Source organism: Zeugodacus cucurbitae, chromosome X (genome assembly GCF_028554725.1).
Source record: "Zeugodacus cucurbitae isolate PBARC_wt_2022May chromosome X, idZeuCucr1.2, whole genome shotgun sequence".
In the NCBI taxonomy this organism is placed as follows: Eukaryota; Metazoa; Arthropoda; class Insecta; order Diptera; family Tephritidae; genus Zeugodacus; species Zeugodacus cucurbitae.
In genome coordinates this window covers 23,160,320-23,178,238 of record NC_071672.1, presented here as the reverse complement: position 1 = coordinate 23,178,238, position 17,919 = coordinate 23,160,320, and positions in this window count along the sequence as shown.

The window sequence follows — 17,919 nt, the reverse complement described above, 5'->3', positions numbered from 1 at the left end:
TGTCATGTCGTGTGTTGTGTTGTTTTGTCTTGTCTTGTGTTGTTTTGTCGTGTCATGTCTTGTCTTGTCTTGTCCTGTCCTGTCGTGTGTTGTGTTGTTTTGTCTTGTCTTGTCTTGTCTAGTTTTGTCTTGTCTTGTCTTGTCTTGCTTTATGTTGTCTTGTTTTGTCATGTAATGTCATGTCGTGTGTTGTGTTGTTTTGTCTTGTCTTGTGTTGTTTTGTCGTGTCATGTCTTGTCTTGTCTTGTCTTGTCTTGTCCTGTCCTGTCGTGTGTTGTGTTGTTTTGTCTTGTCTTGTCTTGTCATGTCATGTCATGTCGTGTCTTGTGTTGCTTTGTCTTGTCTTTTCTTCTCCTTGTCTTGTGTTGTTTTGTCCTGTCCTGACGTGTGTTTTGTTGTTTTGTCTTGTCATGTCTTGTCTTGTCTTGTGATGTCATGTCATGTCGTGTGTTGTGTTGTTTTGTCTTGTCTTGTCATGTCGTGTGTTGTGTTGCTTTGTCTTGTCTTGCTGTGTATTGTCATGTCTTATATTGTCTTGTCTTGTCATGTCATGTCATGTCGTGTGTTGTGTTGTTTTGTCTTGTCTTGTCATGTCGTGTGTTGTGTTGCTTTGTCTTGTCTTGCTGTGTATTGTCATGTCTTATATTGTCTTGTCTTGTCATGTCATGTCATGTCGTGTGTTGTGTTGTTTTGTCTTGTCTTGTTTTGTCTTCTCATGTCATGTCTTGTCATGTCTTGTCTTGTCTTGTCTTGTCTTGTCCTGTCCTGTCCTGTCTTGTCTTGTCTTGTCTTGTCTTGTCTTGTCTCGTCTTGTCTTGTCTTGTCTTGTCTTGTCTTGTCCTGTCCTGACGTGTGTTGTGTTGTTTTGTCTTGTCTTGTTTTGTCTTGTCTTGTTTTGTCGTGTCTTGTATTGTCTTGTTTTGTCATGTAATGTCATGTCGTGTGTTGTGTGGTTTTGTCTTGTCTTGTGTTGTTTTGTCGTGTCATGTCTTGTCTTGTCTTGTCTTCTCCTGTCCTGTCGTGTGTTGTGTTGTTTTGTCTTGTCTTGTCATGTCATGTCATGTCGTGTCTTGTGTTGCTTTGTCTTGTCTTGTCTTGTCATGTCGTGTGTTGTGTTGTTTTGTCTTGTCTTGTTGTGTATTGTCATGTCTTATATTGTCTTGTCTTGTCTTGTGATGTCATGTCATGTCGTGTGTTGTGTTGTTTTGTCTTGTCTTGTCATGTCGTGTGTTGTGTTGTTTTGTCTTGTCTTGCTGTGTATTGTCATGTCTTATATTGTCTTGTCTTGTATTGTCATGTCATGTCATGTCGTGTGTTGTGTTGTTTTGTCTTGTCTTGTTTTGTCTTCTCATGTCATGTCTTGTCTTGTCTTGTCTTGTCTTGTCTTGTCTTGTCTTGTCTTGTCATGTCTTGTCTTGTCATGTCCTATCTTGTCTTGTCTTGTCTTGTGTTGCCTCGTCTTGTCTTGTCTTGTCTTGTCCTGTCCTGACGTGTGTTGTGTTGTTTTGTCTTGTCTTGCTTTGTCTTGTCATGTCCTATCTTGTCTTGTCATGTCTTGTCTTGTCTTGTCTTGTCTTGTCTTGTCTTGTCTTGTCTTGTCTTGTCTTGTCTTGTAATGTCATGTGTTGTGTTGTTTTGTCTTGTCATGTCTTGTCCTGTCCTGTCTTGTGTTGTCTTGTCTTGTCTTGTCTTGTCTTGTCTTGTCTTGTCTTGTCTTGTCTTGTCTTGTCTTGTCTTGTCATGTCTTGTCTTGTCTTGTCTTGTCTTGTCTTGTCTTGTCTTGTCTTGTCTTGTCTTGTCTTGTCTTGTCTTGTCTTGTGTTGTGTTGTTTTGCCTTGTCTTGTTGTGTATTGTCATGTCTTATATTGTCTTGTCTTGTCTTGTCTTGCCTTGTCTTGTCATGTCTTGTCTTGTCTTGTTTTGTCTTGTCTTGTATTGTCTTGTTTTCTCATGTAATGTCATGTCGTGTGTTGTGTTGTTTTGTCTTGTCTTGTTGTGTATTGTCATGTCTTATTTTGTCTTGTCTTGTCTTGTCTTGTCTTGTCTTGTCTTGTCTTGTCTTGTCTTGTGTTGTGTTGTTTTGTCTTGTCTTGTTGTGTATTGTCATGTCTTGTCTTGTCTTGTCTTGTCTTGTCTTGTCATGTCTTGTCTTGTCTTGTTTTGTCTTGTCTTGTATTGTCTTGTTTTCTCATGTAATGTCATGTCGTGTGTTGTGTTGTTTTGTCTTGTCTTGTGTTGTTTTGTCGTGTCATGTCTTGTCTTGTCTTGTCTTGTCCTGTCCTGTCCTGTCGTGTGTTGTGTTGTTTTGTCTTGTCTTGTCATGTCATGTCATGTCGTGTCTTGTGTTGCTTTGTCTTGTCTTGTCTTGTCATGTCGTGTGTTGTGTTGTTTTGTCTTGTCTTGTTGTGTATTGTCATGTCTTATATTGTCTTGTCTTGTCTTGTGATGTCATGTCATGTCGTGTGTTGTGTTGTTTTGTCTTGTCTTGTCATGTCGTGTGTTGTGTTGTTTTGTCTTGTCTTGCTGTGTATTGTCATGTCTTATATTGTCTTGTCTTGTATTGTCATGTCATGTCATGTCGTGTGTTGTGTTGTTTTGTCTTGTCTTGTCTTGTCTTGTCTTGTCTTGTCTTGTCTTGTCTTGTCTTGTCTTGTCTTGTCTTGTCTTGTCTTGTCTTGTCTTGTCTTGTATTGTCTTGTCTTGTCTTGTCTTGTATTGTCTTGTCTTGTCTTGTCTTGTCTTGTCTTGTATTGTCTTGTCTTGTCTTGTCTTGTCTTGTCTTATATTGTCTTGTCTTGTCATGTCATGTCATGTCGTGTGTTGTGTTGTTTTGTCTTGTCTTGTCATGTCGTGTGTTGTGTTGCTTTGTCTTGTCTTGCTGTGTATTGTCATGTCTTATATTGTCTTGTCTTGTCATGTCATGTCATGTCGTGTGTTGTGTTGTTTTGTCTTGTCTTGTTTTGTCTTCTCATGTCATGTCTTGTCTTGTCTTGTCTTGTCTTGTCTTGTCTTGTCCTGTCCTGTCCTGTCTTGTCTTGTCTTGTCTTGTCTTGTCTTGTCTTGTCTCGTCTTGTCTTGTCTTGTCTTGTCTTGTCTTGTCTTGTCCTGTCCTGACGTGTGTTGTGTTGTTTTGTCTTGTCTTGTTTTGTCTTGTCTTGTTTTGTCGTGTCTTGTATTGTCTTGTTTTCTCATGTAATGTCATGTCGTGTGTTGTGTGGTTTTGTCTTGTCTTGTGTTGTTTTGTCGTGTCATGTCTTGTCTTGTCTTGTCTTCTCCTGTCCTGTCGTGTGTTGTGTTGTTTTGTCTTGTCTTGTCATGTCATGTCATGTCGTGTCTTGTGTTGCTTTGTCTTGTCTTGTCTTGTCATGTCGTGTGTTGTGTTGTTTTGTCTTGTCTTGTCATGTCGTGTGTTGTCATGTCTTATATTGTCTTGTCTTGTCTTGTGATGTCATGTCATGTCGTGTGTTGTGTTGCTTTGTCTTGTCTTGCTGTGTATTGTCATGTCTTATATTGTCTTGTCTTGTCATGTCATGTCATGTCGTGTGTTGTGTTGTTTTGTCTTGTCTTGTTTTGTCTTCTCATGTCATGTCTTGTCTTGTCTTGTCTTGTCTTGTCTTGTCTTGTCCTGTCCTGTCCTGTCTTGTCTTGTCTTGTCTTGTCTTGTCTTGTCTTGTCTCGTCTTGTCTTGTCTTGTCTTGTCTTGCCTTGTCTTGTCCTGTCCTGACGTGTGTTGTGTTGTTTTGTCTTGTCTTGTTTTGTCGTGTCTTGTATTGTCTTGTTTTCTCATGTAATGTCATGTCGTGTGTTGTGTGGTTTTGTCTTGTCTTGTGTTGTTTTGTCGTGTCATGTCTTGTCTTGTCTTGTCTTCTCCTGTCCTGTCGTGTGTTGTGTTGTTTTGTCTTGTCTTGTCATGTCATGTCATGTCGTGTCTTGTGTTGCTTTGTCTTGTCTTGTCTTGTCATGTCGTGTGTTGTGTTGTTTTGTCTTGTCTTGTTGTGTATTGTCATGTCTTATATTGTCTTGTCTTGTCTTGTGATGTCATGTCATGTCGTGTGTTGTGTTGTTTTGTCTTGTCTTGTCATGTCGTGTGTTGTGTTGTTTTGTCTTGTCTTGCTGTGTATTGTCATGTCTTATATTGTCTTGTCTTGTATTGTCATGTCATGTCATGTCGTGTGTTGTGTTGTTTTGTCTTGTCTTGTCTTGTCTTGTCTTGTCTTGTCTTGTCTTGTCTTGTCTTGTCTTGTCTTGTCTTGTCTTGTCTTGTCTTGTCTTGTCTTGTCTTGTCTTGTCTTGTCTTGTCTTGTCTTGTCTTGTCTTGTATTGTCTTGTCTTGTCTTGTCTTGTCTTGTATTGTCTTGTCTTGTCTTGTCTTGTCTTGTCTTGTCTTGTCTTGTCTTGTCTTGTCTTCTCATGTCATGTCTTGTCTTGTCTTGTCTTGTCTTGTCTTGTCTTGTCTTGTCTTGTCTTGTCTTGTCATGTCTTGTCTTGTCATGTCCTATCTTGTCTTGTCTTGTCTTGTGTTGTTTTGTCGTGTCATGTCTTGTCTTGTCTTGTCTTGTCTTGTCCTGTCCTGTCGTGTGTTGTGTTGTTTTGTCTTGTCTTGTCTTGTCTTGTCTTGTCTTGTCTTGTCTTGTCTTGTCTTGTCTTGTCTTGTCTTGTCTTGTCTTGTCTTGTCTTGTCTTGTCTTGTCTTGTCTTGTCTTGTCTTGTCTTGTCTTGTCTTGTATTGTCTTGTATTGTCTTGTCTTGTCTTGTCTTGTCTTCTCTTGTATTGTCTTGTCTTGTCTTGTCTTGTCTTGTCTTGTCTTGTCTTGTCTTGTCTTGTCTTGTCTTCTCATGTCATATCTTGTCTTGTCTTGTCTTGTCTTGTCTTGTCTTGTCTTGTCTTGTCTTGTCATGTCTTGTCTTGTCATGTCCTATCTTGTCTTGTCTTGTCTTGTCTTGTCCTGTCCTGACGTGTGTTGTGTTGTTTTGTCTTGTCTTGCTTTGTCTTGTCATGTCCTATCTTGTCTTGTCATGTCTTGTCTTGTCTTGTCTTGTCTTGTCTTGTCTTGTCTTGTCTTGTCTTGTCTTGTCTTGTCTTGTCTTGTCTTGTCGTGTGATGTCATGTCGAGTGTTGTGTAGTTTTGTCTTGTCATGTCTTGTCCTGTCCTGTCTTGTGTTGTCTTGTCATGTCTTGTCTTGTCTTGTCTTGTCTTGTCTTGTGTTGCCTCGTCTTGTCTTGTCTTGTCTTGTGCTGTCCTGACGTGTGTTGTGTTGTTTTGTCTTGTCTTGCTTTGTCTTGTCATGTCCTATCTTGTCTTGTCATGTCTTGTCTTGTCTTGTCTTGTCTTGTCTTGTCTTGCCTTCTCTTGTCTTGTCTTGTCTTGTCTTGTCTTGTCTTGTCTTGTCTTGTATTGTCTTGTCTTGTCTTGTCTTGTCTTGTCTTGTCTTGTCTTGTCTTGTCTTGTCTTGTCTTGTCTTGTCTTGTCTTGTGTTGTCTTGTCTTATCTTGTCATGTCGTGTGTTGTGTTGTTTTGTCTTGCCTTGTTGTGTATTGTCATGTCTTATATTGTCTTGTCTTGTCTTGTCTTGTCTTGTCTTGTCTTGCCTTGTCTTGTCTTGTCTTGTCCTGTCTTGTCTTGTCATGTCATGTCATGTCATGTGTTGTGTTGTGTTGTTATGTCTTGTCTTGTGTTGTCTTGTCTTGTCTTGTCTTGTTTTATGCTGTCTTGTCTTGTCTTGTTTTGTCATGTAATGCCATGTCGTGTGTTGTGTTGTTTTGTCTTGTCATGTCTTATATTGTCTTGTCTTGTCTTGTGATGTCTTGTCTTGTCTTGTCTTGTCTTGTCTTGTCTTGTCATGTCTTGTCATGTCATGTCCTATCTTGTCTTGTCTTGTCTTGTGTTGCCTCGTCTTGTCTTGTCTTGTCTTGTCTTGTCTTGTCTTGTCTTGTCTTGTCTTGTCTTGTCATGTCATGTCATGTGTTGTGTTGTGTTGTTTTGTCTTGTCTTGTGTTGTCTTGTCTTGTCATGTCTTGTCTTGTCTTGTCTTGTCTTGTCTTGTCTTGTCTTGTCTTGTCTTGTCTTGTCTTGTCTTGTCCTGTCTTGTCTTGTCATGTCATGTCATGTCATGTGTTGTGTTGTGTTGTTTTGTCTTGTCTTGTCTTGTCTTGTCTTGTCTTGTGTTGTCTTGTCTTGTCTTGTCTTGTTTTATGTTGTCTTGTCTTGTCTTGTTTTGTCATGTAATGCCATGTCGTGTGTTGTGTTGTTTTGTCTTGTCATGTCTTATATTGTCTTGTCTTGTCTTGTGATGTCTTGTCTTGTCTTGTCTTGTCTTGTCTTGTCTTGTCATGTCTTGTCTTGTCATGTCCTATCTTGTCTTGTCTTGTCTTGTGTTGCCTCGTCTTGTCTTGTCTTGTCTTGTCTTGTCTTGTCTTGTCTTGTCTTGTGATGTCATGTCGTGTGTTGTGTTGTTTTATCTTGTCATGTCTTGTCTTGTCATGTCCTATCTTGTCTTGTCATGTCTTGTCTTGTCTTCTCCTGTCCTGTCGTGTGTTGTGTTGTTTTGTCTTGTCTTGTCATGTCATGTCATGTCGTGTCTTGTATTACTTTGTCTTGTCTTGTCTTGTCATGTCGTGTGTTGTGTTGTTTTGTCTTGTCTTGTTGTGTATTGTCATGTCTTATATTGTCTTGTCTTGTCTTGTGATGTCATGTCATGTCGTGTGTTGTGTTGTTTTGTCTTGTCTTGCTGGTATTGTCATGTCTTATATTGTCTTGTCTTGTCTTGTCATGTCATGTCATGTCGTGTGTTGTGTAGTTTTGTCTTGTCTTGTTTTGTCTTCTCATGTCATGTCTTGTCTTGTCTTGTCCTGTCTTGTCTTGTCTTGTCTTGTCTTGTCTTGTCTTGTCTTGTCTTGTCTTGTCTTGTCTTGTCTTGTCTTGTCTTGTCTTGTCTTGTCTTGCCTTGTCTTGTCTTGTCTTGTCTTGTCATGTCTTGTCATGTCTTGTCTTGTCATGTCCTATTTGTCTTGTCTTGTCTTGTGTTGCCTCGCCTTGTCTTGTCTTGTCCTGTCCTGACGTGTGTTGTGTTGTTTTGTCTTGTCTTGCTTTGTCTTGTCATGTCCTATCTTGTCTTGTCATGTCTTGTCTTGTCTTGTCTTGTCTTGTCTTGTCTTGTCTTGTCTTGTCATGTCTTGTCTTGTCTTGTCTTGTCTTGTCTTGTCTTGTCTTGTCTTGTCTTGTCTTGTCTTGTCTTGTCTTGTGATGTCATGTCGTGTGTTGTGTTGTTTTGTCTTGTCATGTCTTGTCCTGTCCTGTCTTGTGTTGTCTTGTCATGTCTTGTCTTGTCTTGTCTTGTCTTGTCTTGTGTTGCCTCGTCTTGTCTTGTCTTGTCTTGTGCTGTCCTGACGTGTGTTGTGTTGTTTTGTCTTGTCTTGCTTTGTCTTGTCATGTCCTATCTTGTCTTGTCATGTCTTGTCTTGTCTTGTCTTGTCTTGTCTTGTCTTGCCTTCTCTTGTCTTGTCTTGTCTTGTCTTGTCTTGTCTTGTCTTGTCTTGTATTGTCTTGTCTTGTCTTGTCTTGTCCTGTCTTGTCTTGTCTTGTCTTGTCTTGTCTTGTCTTGTCTTGTCTTGTCTTGTCTTGTCTTGTCTTGTCTTGTCTTGTCATGTCGTGTGTTGTGTTGTTTTGTCTTGCCTTGTTGTGTATTGTCATGTCTTATATTGTCTTGTCTTGTCTTGTCTTGTCTTGCCTTGTCTTGTCTTGTCTTGTCCTGTCTTGTCTTGTCATGTCATGTCATGTCATGTGTTGTGTTGTGTTGTTTTGTCTTGTCTTGTGTTGTCTTGTCTTGTCTTGTCTTGTTTTATGTTGTCTTGTCTTGTCTTGTTTTGTCATGTAATGCCATGTCGTGTGTTGTGTTGTTTTGTCTTGTCATGTCTTATATTGTCTTGTCTTGTCTTGTGATGTCTTGTCTTGTCTTGTCTTGTCTTGTCTTGTCTTGTCTTGTCTTGTCTTGTCTTGTCTTGTCCTGTCTTGTCTTGTCATGTCATGTCTTGTCTTGTCTTGTCTTGTCTTGTCTTGTCTTGTCTTGTCCTGTCTTGTCTTGTCATGTCATGTCTTGTCTTGTCTTGTCTTGTCTTGTTTTGTCTTGTCTTGTGTTGTCTTGTCTTGTCTTGTCTTGTCTTGTCTTGTCTTGTCTTGTCTTGTCTTGTCTTGTCTTGTCTTGTCTTGTCTTGTCTTGTCTTGTCTTGTCCTGTCTTGTCTTGTCATGTCATGTCTTGTCTTGTCTTGTCTTGTCTTGTCTTGTCTTGTGATGTCATGTCGTGTGTTGTGTTGTTTTGTCTTGTCATGTCTTGTCTTGTCATGTCCTATCTTGTCTTGTCATGTCTTGTCTTGTCTTCTCCTGTCCTGTCGTGTGTTGTGTTGTTTTGTCTTGTCTTGTCATGTCATGTCATGTCGTGTCTTGTATTACTTTGTCTTGTCTTGTCTTGTCATGTCGTGTGTTGTGTTGTTTTGTCTTGTCTTGTTGTGTATTGTCATGTCTTATATTGTCTTGTCTTGTCTTGTGATGTCATGTCATGTCGTGTGTTGTGTTGTTTTGTCTTGTCTTGCTGGTATTGTCATGTCTTATATTGTCTTGTCTTGTCTTGTCATGTCATGTCATGTCGTGTGTTGTGTAGTTTTGTCTTGTCTTGTTTTGTCTTCTCATGTCATGTCTTGTCTTGTCTTGTCCTGTCTTGTCTTGTCTTGTCTTGTCTTGTCTTGTCTTGTCTTGTCTTGTCTTGTCTTGTCTTGTCTTGTCTTGTCTTGTCTTGTCTTGTCATGTCTTGTCTTGTCATGTCCTATCTTGTCTTGTCTTGTCTTGTGTTGCCTCGTCTTGTCTTGTCTTGTCTTGTCTTGTCTTGTCTTGTCTTGTCTTGTGATGTCATGTCGTGTGTTGTGTTGTTTTGTCTTGTCATGTCTTGTCTTGTCATGTCCTATCTTGTCTTGTCATGTCTTGTCTTGTCTTCTCCTGTCCTGTCGTGTGTTGTGTTGTTTTGTCTTGTCTTGTCATGTCATGTCATGTCGTGTCTTGTATTACTTTGTCTTGTCTTGTCTTGTCATGTCGTGTGTTGTGTTGTTTTGTCTTGTCTTGTTGTGTATTGTCATGTCTTATATTGTCTTGTCTTGTCTTGTGATGTCATGTCATGTCGTGTGTTGTGTTGTTTTGTCTTGTCTTGCTGGTATTGTCATGTCTTATATTGTCTTGTCTTGTCTTGTCATGTCATGTCATGTCGTGTGTTGTGTAGTTTTGTCTTGTCTTGTTTTGTCTTCTCATGTCATGTCTTGTCTTGTCTTGTCCTGTCTTGTCTTGTCTTGTCTTGTCTTGTCTTGTCTTGTCTTGTCTTGTCTTGTCTTGTCTTGTCTTGTCTTGTCTTGTCTTGTCTTGTCTTGCCTTGTCTTGTCTTGTCTTGTCTTGTCATGTCTTGTCATGTCTTGTCTTGTCATGTCCTATTTGTCTTGTCTTGTCTTGTGTTGCCTCGCCTTGTCTTGTCTTGTCCTGTCCTGACGTGTGTTGTGTTGTTTTGTCTTGTCTTGCTTTGTCTTGTCATGTCCTATCTTGTCTTGTCATGTCTTGTCTTGTCTTGTCTTGTCTTGTCTTGTCTTGTCTTGTCTTGTCTTGTCTTGTCTTGTCTTGTCTTGTCTTGTCTTGTCTTGTCTTGTCTTGTCTTGTCTTGTCTTGTCTTGTCTTGTCTTGTCTTGTGATGTCATGTCGTGTGTTGTGTTGTTTTGTCTTGTCATGTCTTGTCCTGTCCTGTCTTGTGTTGTCTTGTCATGTCTTGTCTTGTCTTGTCTTGTCTTGTCTTGTGTTGCCTCGTCTTGTCTTGTCTTGTCTTGTGCTGTCCTGACGTGTGTTGTGTTGTTTTGTCTTGTCTTGCTTTGTCTTGTCATGTCCTATCTTGTCTTGTCATGTCTTGTCTTGTCTTGTCTTGTCTTGTCTTGTCTTGCCTTCTCTTGTCTTGTCTTGTCTTGTCTTGTCTTGTCTTGTCTTGTCTTGTATTGTCTTGTCTTGTCTTGTCTTGTCTTGTCTTGTCTTGTCTTGTCTTGTCTTGTCTTGTCTTGTCTTGTCTTGTCTTGTCTTGTCTTGTCTTGTCTTGTCTTGTCTTGTCTTGTCTTGTCTTGTGTTGTCTTGTCTTATCTTGTCATGTCGTGTGTTGTGTTGTTTTGTCTTGCCTTGTTGTGTATTGTCATGTCTTATATTGTCTTGTCTTGTCTTGTCTTGTCTTGTCTTGTCTTGCCTTGTCTTGTCTTGTCTTGTCCTGTCTTGTCTTGTCATGTCATGTCATGTCATGTGTTGTGTTGTGTTGTTTTGTCTTGTCTTGTGTTGTCTTGTCTTGTCTTGTCTTGTTTTATGTTGTCTTGTCTTGTCTTGTTTTGTCATGTAATGCCATGTCGTGTGTTGTGTTGTTTTGTCTTGTCATGTCTTATATTGTCTTGTCTTGTCTTGTGATGTCTTGTCTTGTCTTGTCTTGTCTTGTCTTGTCATGTCTTGTCTTGTCATGTCCTATCTTGTCTTGTCTTGTCTTGTGTTGCCTCGTCTTGTCTTGTCTTGTCTTGTCTTGTCTTGTCTTGTCTTGTCATGTCATGTCATGTGTTGTGTTGTGTTGTTTTGTCTTGTCTTGTGTTGTCTTGTCTTGTCTTGTCTTGTCTTGTCTTGTCTTGTCTTGTCTTGTCTTGTCTTGTCTTGTCTTGTCTTGTCTTGTCTTGTCTTGTCCTGTCTTGTCTTGTCATGTCATGTCATGTCATGTGTTGTGTTGTGTTGTTTTGTCTTGTCTTGTCTTGTCTTGTCTTGTCTTGTGTTGTCTTGTCTTGTCTTGTCTTGTTTTATGTTGTCTTGTCTTGTCTTGTTTTGTCATGTAATGCCATGTCGTGTGTTGTGTTGTTTTGTCTTGTCATGTCTTATATTGTCTTGTCTTGTCTTGTGATGTCTTGTCTTGTCTTGTCTTGTCTTGTCTTGTCTTGTCATGTCTTGTCTTGTCATGTCCTATCTTGTCTTGTCTTGTCTTGTGTTGCCTCGTCTTGTCTTGTCTTGTCTTGTCTTGTCTTGTCTTGTCTTGTCTTGTCTTGTCTTGTGATGTCATGTCGTGTGTTGTGTTGTTTTGTCTTGTCATGTCTTGTCTTGTCATGTTCTATCTTGTCTTGTCATGTCTTGTCTTGTCTTCTCCTGTCCTGTCGTGTGTTGTGTTGTTTTGTCTTGTCTTGTCATGTCATGTCATGTCGTGTCTTGTATTACTTTGTCTTGTCTTGTCTTGTCATGTCGTGTGTTGTGTTGTTTTGTCTTGTCTTGTTGTGTATTGTCATGTCTTATATTGTCTTGTCTTGTCTTGTGATGTCATGTCATGTCGTGTGTTGTGTTGTTTTGTCTTGTCTTGCTGTGTATTGTCATGTCTTATATTGTCTTGTCTTGTCTTGTCATGTCATGTCATGTCGTGTGTTGTGTAGTTTTGTCTTGTCTTGTTTTGTCTTCTCATGTCATGTCTTGTCTTGTCTTGTCCTGTCTTGTCTTGTCTTGTCTTGTCTTGTCTTGTCTTGTCTTGTCTTGTCTTGTCTTGTCTTGTCTTGTCTTGTCTTGTCTTGCCTTGTCTTGTCTTGTCTTGTCTTGTCATGTCTTGTCATGTCTTGTCTTGTCATGTCCTATTTGTCTTGTCTTGTCTTGTGTTGCCTCGCCTTGTCTTGTCTTGTCTTGTCCTGTCCTGACGTGTGTTGTGTTGTTTTGTCTTGTCTTGCTTTGTCTTGTCATGTCCTATCTTGTCTTGTCATGTCTTGTCATGTCTTGTCCTGTCCTGTCTTGTCTCTTCTTGTCATGTCTTGTGTTGTCTTGTCTTGTCTTGTGTTGCCTCGTCTTGTCTTGTCTTGTCTTGTGCAGTCCTGACGTGTGTTGAGTTGTTTTGTCTTGTCTTGCTTTGTCTTGTCATGTCCTATCTTGTCTTGTCATGTCTTGTCTTGTCTTGTCTTGTCTTGTCTTGTCTTGCCTTGTCTTGTCTTGTCTTGTCTTGTCTTGTCTTGTCTTGTCTTGTCTTGTCTTGTCTTGTCTTGTCTTGTCTTGTCTTGTCTTATCTTGTCTTGTCTTGTCTTGTCTTGTCTTGTCTTGTGTTGTCTTGTCTTATCTTGTCATGTCGTGTGTTGTGTTGTTTTGTCTTGTCTTGTTGTGTATTGTCATGTCTTATATTGTCTTGTCTTGTCTTGTCTTGTCTTGTCTTGTCTTGTCTTGTCTTGTCTTGTCTTTTATGTTGTCTTGTCTTGTCTTGTTTTGTCATGTAATGTCATGTCGTGTGTTGTGTTGTTTTGTCTTGTCATGTCTTATATTGTCTTGTCTTGTCTTGTGATGTCATGTCGTGTTGTTTTGTCTTGTCATGTCTTATATTGTCTTGTCTTGTCTTGTCTTGTGATGTCATGTCGTGTGTTGTGTTGTTTTGTCTTGTCCTGTCTTGTCTTGTCATGTCATGTCATGTGTTGTGTTGTTTTGTTTTGTCTTGTCTTGTCTTGTCTTGTCCTGTCCTGTCGTGTGTTGTGTTGTTTTGTCTTGTCTTGTCATGTCATATCATGTTGTGTCTTGTGTTGCTTTGTCTTGTCTTGTCTTGTCTTGTCATGTCGTGTGTTGTGTTGTTTTGTCTTGTCTTGTTGTGTATTGTCATGTCTTATATTGTTTTGTCTTGTCTTGTCTTGTCTTGTCTTGTCTTGTCTTGTCTTGTCTTGTCTTGTCTTGTCTTGTCTTGTCTTGTCTTGTCTTGTCTTGTCTTGTCTTGTCTTGTCTTGTCTTGTCTTGTCTTGTCTTGTCTTGTCTTGTTTTGTCTTGTCCTGTCTTGTCTTGTCATGTCTTGTTTTATGTTGTCTTGTCTTGTCTTGTTTTGTCATGTAATGTCATGTCGTGTGTTGTGTTGTGTTGTTTTGTCTTGTCTTGTTTTGTCTTGTCCTGTCTTGTCTTGTCATGTCATGTCATGTGTTGTGTTGTGTTGTTTTGTTTTGTCTTGTCTTGTCTTGTCTTGTCCTGTCCTGTCGTGTGTTGTGTTGTTTTGTCTTGTCTTGTCATGTCATATCATGTTGTGTCTTGTGTTGCTTTGTCTTGTCTTGTCTTGTCTTGTCATGTCGTGTGTTGTGTTGTTTTGTCTTGTCTTGTTGTGTATTGTCATGTCTTATATTGTCTTGTCTTGTCTTGTCTTGTCTTGTCTTGTCTTGTCTTGTCATGTCTTGTCTTGTCTTGTCTTGTCTTGTCTTGTCTTGTCTTGTCTTGTCTTGTCTTGTCTTGTCTTGTCTTGTCTTGTCTTGTCTTGTCTTGTCTTGTCTTGTCTTGTCTTGTCTTGTGATGTCATGTCGTGTGTTGTGTTGTTTTGTCTTGTCATGTCTTGTCCTGTCCTGTCTTGTCTCTTCTTGTCATGTCTTGTCTTGTCTTGTCTTGTCTTGTGCAGTCCTGACGTGTGTTGTGTTGTTTTGTCTTGTCTTGCTTTGTCTTGTCATGTCCTATCTTGTCTTGTCATGTCTTGTCTTGTCTTGTCTTGTCTTGTCTTGTCTTGCCTTGTCTTGTCTTGTCTTGTCTTGTCTTGTCTTGTCTTGTCTTGTCTTGTCTTGTCTTGTCTTGTCTTGTCTTGTCTTGTCTTGTCTTGTCTTGTCTTGTCTTGTCTTGTCTTGTCTTGTCTTGTCTTGTCTTGTCTTGTCTTTTATGTTGTCTTGTCTTGTCTTGTTTTGTCATGTAATGTCATGTCGTGTGTTGTGTTGTTTTGTCTTGTCATGTCTTATATTGTCTTGTCTTGTCTTGTGATGTCATGTCGTGTTGTTTTGTCTTGTCATGTCTTATATTGTCTTGTCTTGTCTTGTCTTGTGATGTCATGTCGTGTGTTGTGTTGTTTTGTCTTGTCTTGTTTTGTCTTGTCCTGTCTTGTCTTGTCATGTCATGTCATGTGTTGTGTTGTGTTGTTTTGTTTTGTCTTGTCTTGTCTTGTCTTGTCCTGTCCTGTCGTGTGTTGTGTTGTTTTGTCTTGTCTTGTCATGTCATATCATGTTGTGTCTTGTGTTGCTTTGTCTTGTCTTGCCTTGTCTTGTCATGTCGTGTGTTGTGTTGTTTTGTCTTGTCTTGTTGTGTATTGTCATGTCTTATAATGTCTTGTCTTGTCTTGTCTTGTCTTGTCTTGTCTTGTCTTGTCTTGTCTTGTCTTGTCTTGTCTTGTCTTGTCTTGTCTTGTCTTGTCTTGTCTTGTCTTGTCTTGTCTTGTCTTGTCTTGTCTTGTCTTGTCTTGTCTTGTCTTGTCTTGTCTTGTCTTGTCTTGTCTTGTCATGTCGTGTGTTGTGTTGTTTTGTCTTGTCTTGTTGTGTATTGTCATGTCTTATATTGTCTTGTCTTGTCTTGTCTTGTCTTGTCTTGTCTTGTCTTGTCATGTCTTGTCTTGTCTTGTCTTGTCTTGTCTTGTCTTGTCTTGTCTTGTCTTGTCTTGTCTTGTCTTGTCTTGTCTTGTCTTGTCTTGTCTTGTCTTGTCTTGTGATGTCATGTCGTGTGTTGTGTTGTTTTGTCTTGTCATGTCTTGTCCTGTCCTGTCTTGTCTCTTCTTGTCATGTCTTGTCTTGTCTTGTCTTGTCTTGTGCAGTCCTGACGTGTGTTGTGTTGTTTTGTCTTGTCTTGCTTTGTCTTGTCATGTCCTATCTTGTCTTGTCATGTCTTGTCTTGTCTTGTCTTGTCTTGTCTTGTCTTGCCTTGTCTTGTCTTGTCTTGTCTTGTCTTGTCTTGTCTTGTCTTGTCTTGTCTTGTCTTGTCTTGTCTTGTCTTGTCTTGTCTTGTCTTGTCTTGTCTTGTCTTGTCTTGTCTTGTCTTTTATGTTGTCTTGTCTTGTCTTGTTTTGTCATGTAATGTCATGTCGTGTGTTGTGTTGTTTTGTCTTGTCATGTCTTATATTGTCTTGTCTTGTCTTGTGATGTCATGTCGTGTTGTTTTGTCTTGTCATGTCTTATATTGTCTTGTCTTGTCTTGTCTTGTGATGTCATGTCGTGTGTTGTGTTGTTTTGTCTTGTCTTGTTTTGTCTTGTCCTGTCTTGTCTTGTCATGTCATGTCATGTGTTGTGTTGTGTTGTTTTGTTTTGTCTTGTCTTGTCTTGTCTTGTCCTGTCCTGTCGTGTGTTGTGTTGTTTTGTCTTGTCTTGTCATGTCATATCATGTTGTGTCTTGTGTTGCTTTGTCTTGTCTTGCCTTGTCTTCTCATGTCGTGTGTTGTGTTGTTTTGTCTTGTCTTGTTGTGTATTGTCATGTCTTATATTGTCTTGTCTTGTCTTGTCTTGTCTTGTCTTGTCTTGTCTTGACTTGTCTTGTCTTGTCTTGTCTTGTCTTGTCTTGTCTTGTCTTGTCTTGTCTTGTCTTGTCTTGTCTTGTCTTGTCTTGTCTTGTCTTGTCTTGTTTTGTCTTGTCCTGTCTTGTCTTGTCATGTCTTGTTTTATGTTGTCTTGTCTTGTCTTGTTTTGTCATGTAATGTCATGTCGTGTGTTGTGTTGTGTTGTTTTGTCTTGTCTTGTCTTGTCTTGTCTTGTCTTGTCTTGTCTTGTCTTGTCTTGTGTTGTCTTGTCTTGTCTTGTCTTGTTTTATGTTGTCTTGTCTTGTCTTGTTTTGTCATGTAATGTCATGTCGTGTGTTGTGTTGTTTTGTCTTGTCATGTCTTATATTGTCTTGTCTTGTCTTGTGATGTCATGTCGTGTGTTGTGTTGTTTTGTCTTGTCATGTCTTATATTGTCTTGTCTTGTCTTGTCTTGTCTTGTCTTGTGATGTCATGTCGTGTGTTGTGTTGTTTTGTCTTGTCTTGTTTTGTCTTGTTCTGTCTTGTCTTGTCATGTCATGTCATGTGTTGTGTTGTGTTGTTTTGTTTTGTCTTGTCTTGTCTTGTCTTGTCTTGTCCTGTCCTGTCGTGTGTTGTGTTGTTTTGTCTTGTCTTGTCATGTCAAGTCATGTCGTGTCTTGTGTTGCTTTGTCTTGTCTTGTCATGTCGTGTGTTGTGTTGTTTTGTCTTGTCTTGTTGTGTATTGTCATGTCTTATATTGTCTTGTCTTGTCTTGTCATGTCGTGTGTTGTGTTGTTTTGTCTTGTCTTGTTGTGTATTGTCATGTCTTATATTGTCTTGTCTTGTCTTGTCTTGTTTTGTCTTGTCATGTCTTGTCTTGTCTTGTCTTGTCTTGTCTTGTCTTGTCTTGTCTTGTCTTGTCTTGTCTTGTCTTGTCTTGTCTTGTCTTGTCTTGTCTTGTCTTGTCTTGTGTTGTCTTGTGTTGTCTTGTCTTGTCTTGTCTTGTTTTATGTTGTGTTGTCTTGTCTTGTCATGTAATGTCATGTCGTGTGTTGTGTTGTTTTGTCTCGTCTTGTCATGTCGTGTGTTGTGTTGTTTTGTCTTGTCATGTCTTATATTGTCTTGTCTTGTCTTGTGATGTCATGTCGTGTGTTGTGTTGTTTTGTCTTGTCTTGTTTTGTCTTGTCCTGTCCTGTCTTGTCTTGTCATGTCATGTCATGTGTTGTGTTGTGTTGTTTTGTCTTGTCTTGTCTTGTCTTGTCTTGTCTTGTCTTGTCTTGTCTTGTCTTGTCTTGCCTTATCTTGCCTTGTCTTGTCTTGTCTGGTCTTGTCTTGTCTTGTCTTGTCTTGTCTTGTCTTGTCTTGTCTTGTCTTGTATTGTCTTGTCTTGTCTTGTCTTGTCTTGTCTTGTCTTGTCTTGTCTTGTCTTGTCTTGTCTTGTCTTGTCTTGTCTTGTCTTGTCTTGTCTTGTCTTGTCTTGTCTTGTCTTGTCATGTCTTGTCTTGTCTTGTTTTGTCTTGTCTTGTATTGTATTGTCTTGTCTTGTCTTGTCTTGTCTTGTCTTGTCTTGTCTTGTCTTGTCTTGTCTTGTCTTGTCTTGTCTTGTCTTGTCTTGTCTTGTCTTGTCTTGTCTTGTCTTGTCTTGTCTTGTCTTGTCTTGTCTTGTCTTGTCTTGTCTTGTCTTGTCTTGTCTTGTCTTGTCTTGTCTTGTCTTGTCTTGTCTTGTCTTGTCTTGTCTTGTCTTGTCTTGTCTTGTCTTGTCTTGTCTTGTCTTGCCTTGTCTTGTCTTGTCTTGTCTTGTCATGTCCTATCTTGTCTTGTCTTGTCTTGTGTTGCCTCGTCTTGTCTTGTCTTGTCTTGTCCTGTCCTGACGTGTGTTGTGTTGTTTTGTCTTGTCTTGCTTTGTCTTGTCATGTCCTATCTTGTCTTGTCATGTCTTGTCTTGTCTTGTCTTGTCTTGTCTTGTCTTGTCTTGTCTTGTCTTGTCTTGTCTTGTCTTGTCTTGTCTTGTCTTGTCTTGTCTTGTCTTGTCTTGTCTTGTCTTGTCTTGTCTTGTCTTGTCTTGTCTTGTCTTGTGATGTCATGTCGTGTGTTGTGTTGTTTTGTCTTGTCATGTCTTGTCCTGTCCTGTCTTGTGTTGTCTTGTCATGTCTTGTCTTGTCTTGTCTTGTCTTGTCTTGTGTTGCCTCGTCTTGTCTTGTCTTGTCTTGTGCTGTCCTGACGTGTGTTGTGTTGTTTTGTCTTGTCTTGCTTTGTCTTGTCATGTCCTATCTTGTCTTGTCATGTCTTGTCTTGTCTTGTCTTGTCTTGTCTTGTCTTGTCTTGTCTTGTCTTGTCTTGTCTTGTCTTGTCTTGTCTTGTCTTGTCTTGTCTTGTCTTGTCTTCTCCTGTCCTGTCGTGTGTTGTGTTGTTTTGTCTTGTCTTGTCATGTCATGTCATGTCGTGTGTTGTGTTGTTTTGTCTTGTCTTGTTGTGTATTGTCATGTCTTATATTGTCTTGTCTTGTCTTGTGTTGCCTCGTCTTGTCATGTCATGTCGTGTGTTGTGTTGTTTTGTCTTGTCTTGTTTTGTCTTGTCATGTCTTGTCATGTCTTGTCTTGTCTTGTTTTGTCTTGTCTTGTATTGTCTTGTTTTCTCATGTAATGTCCTGTC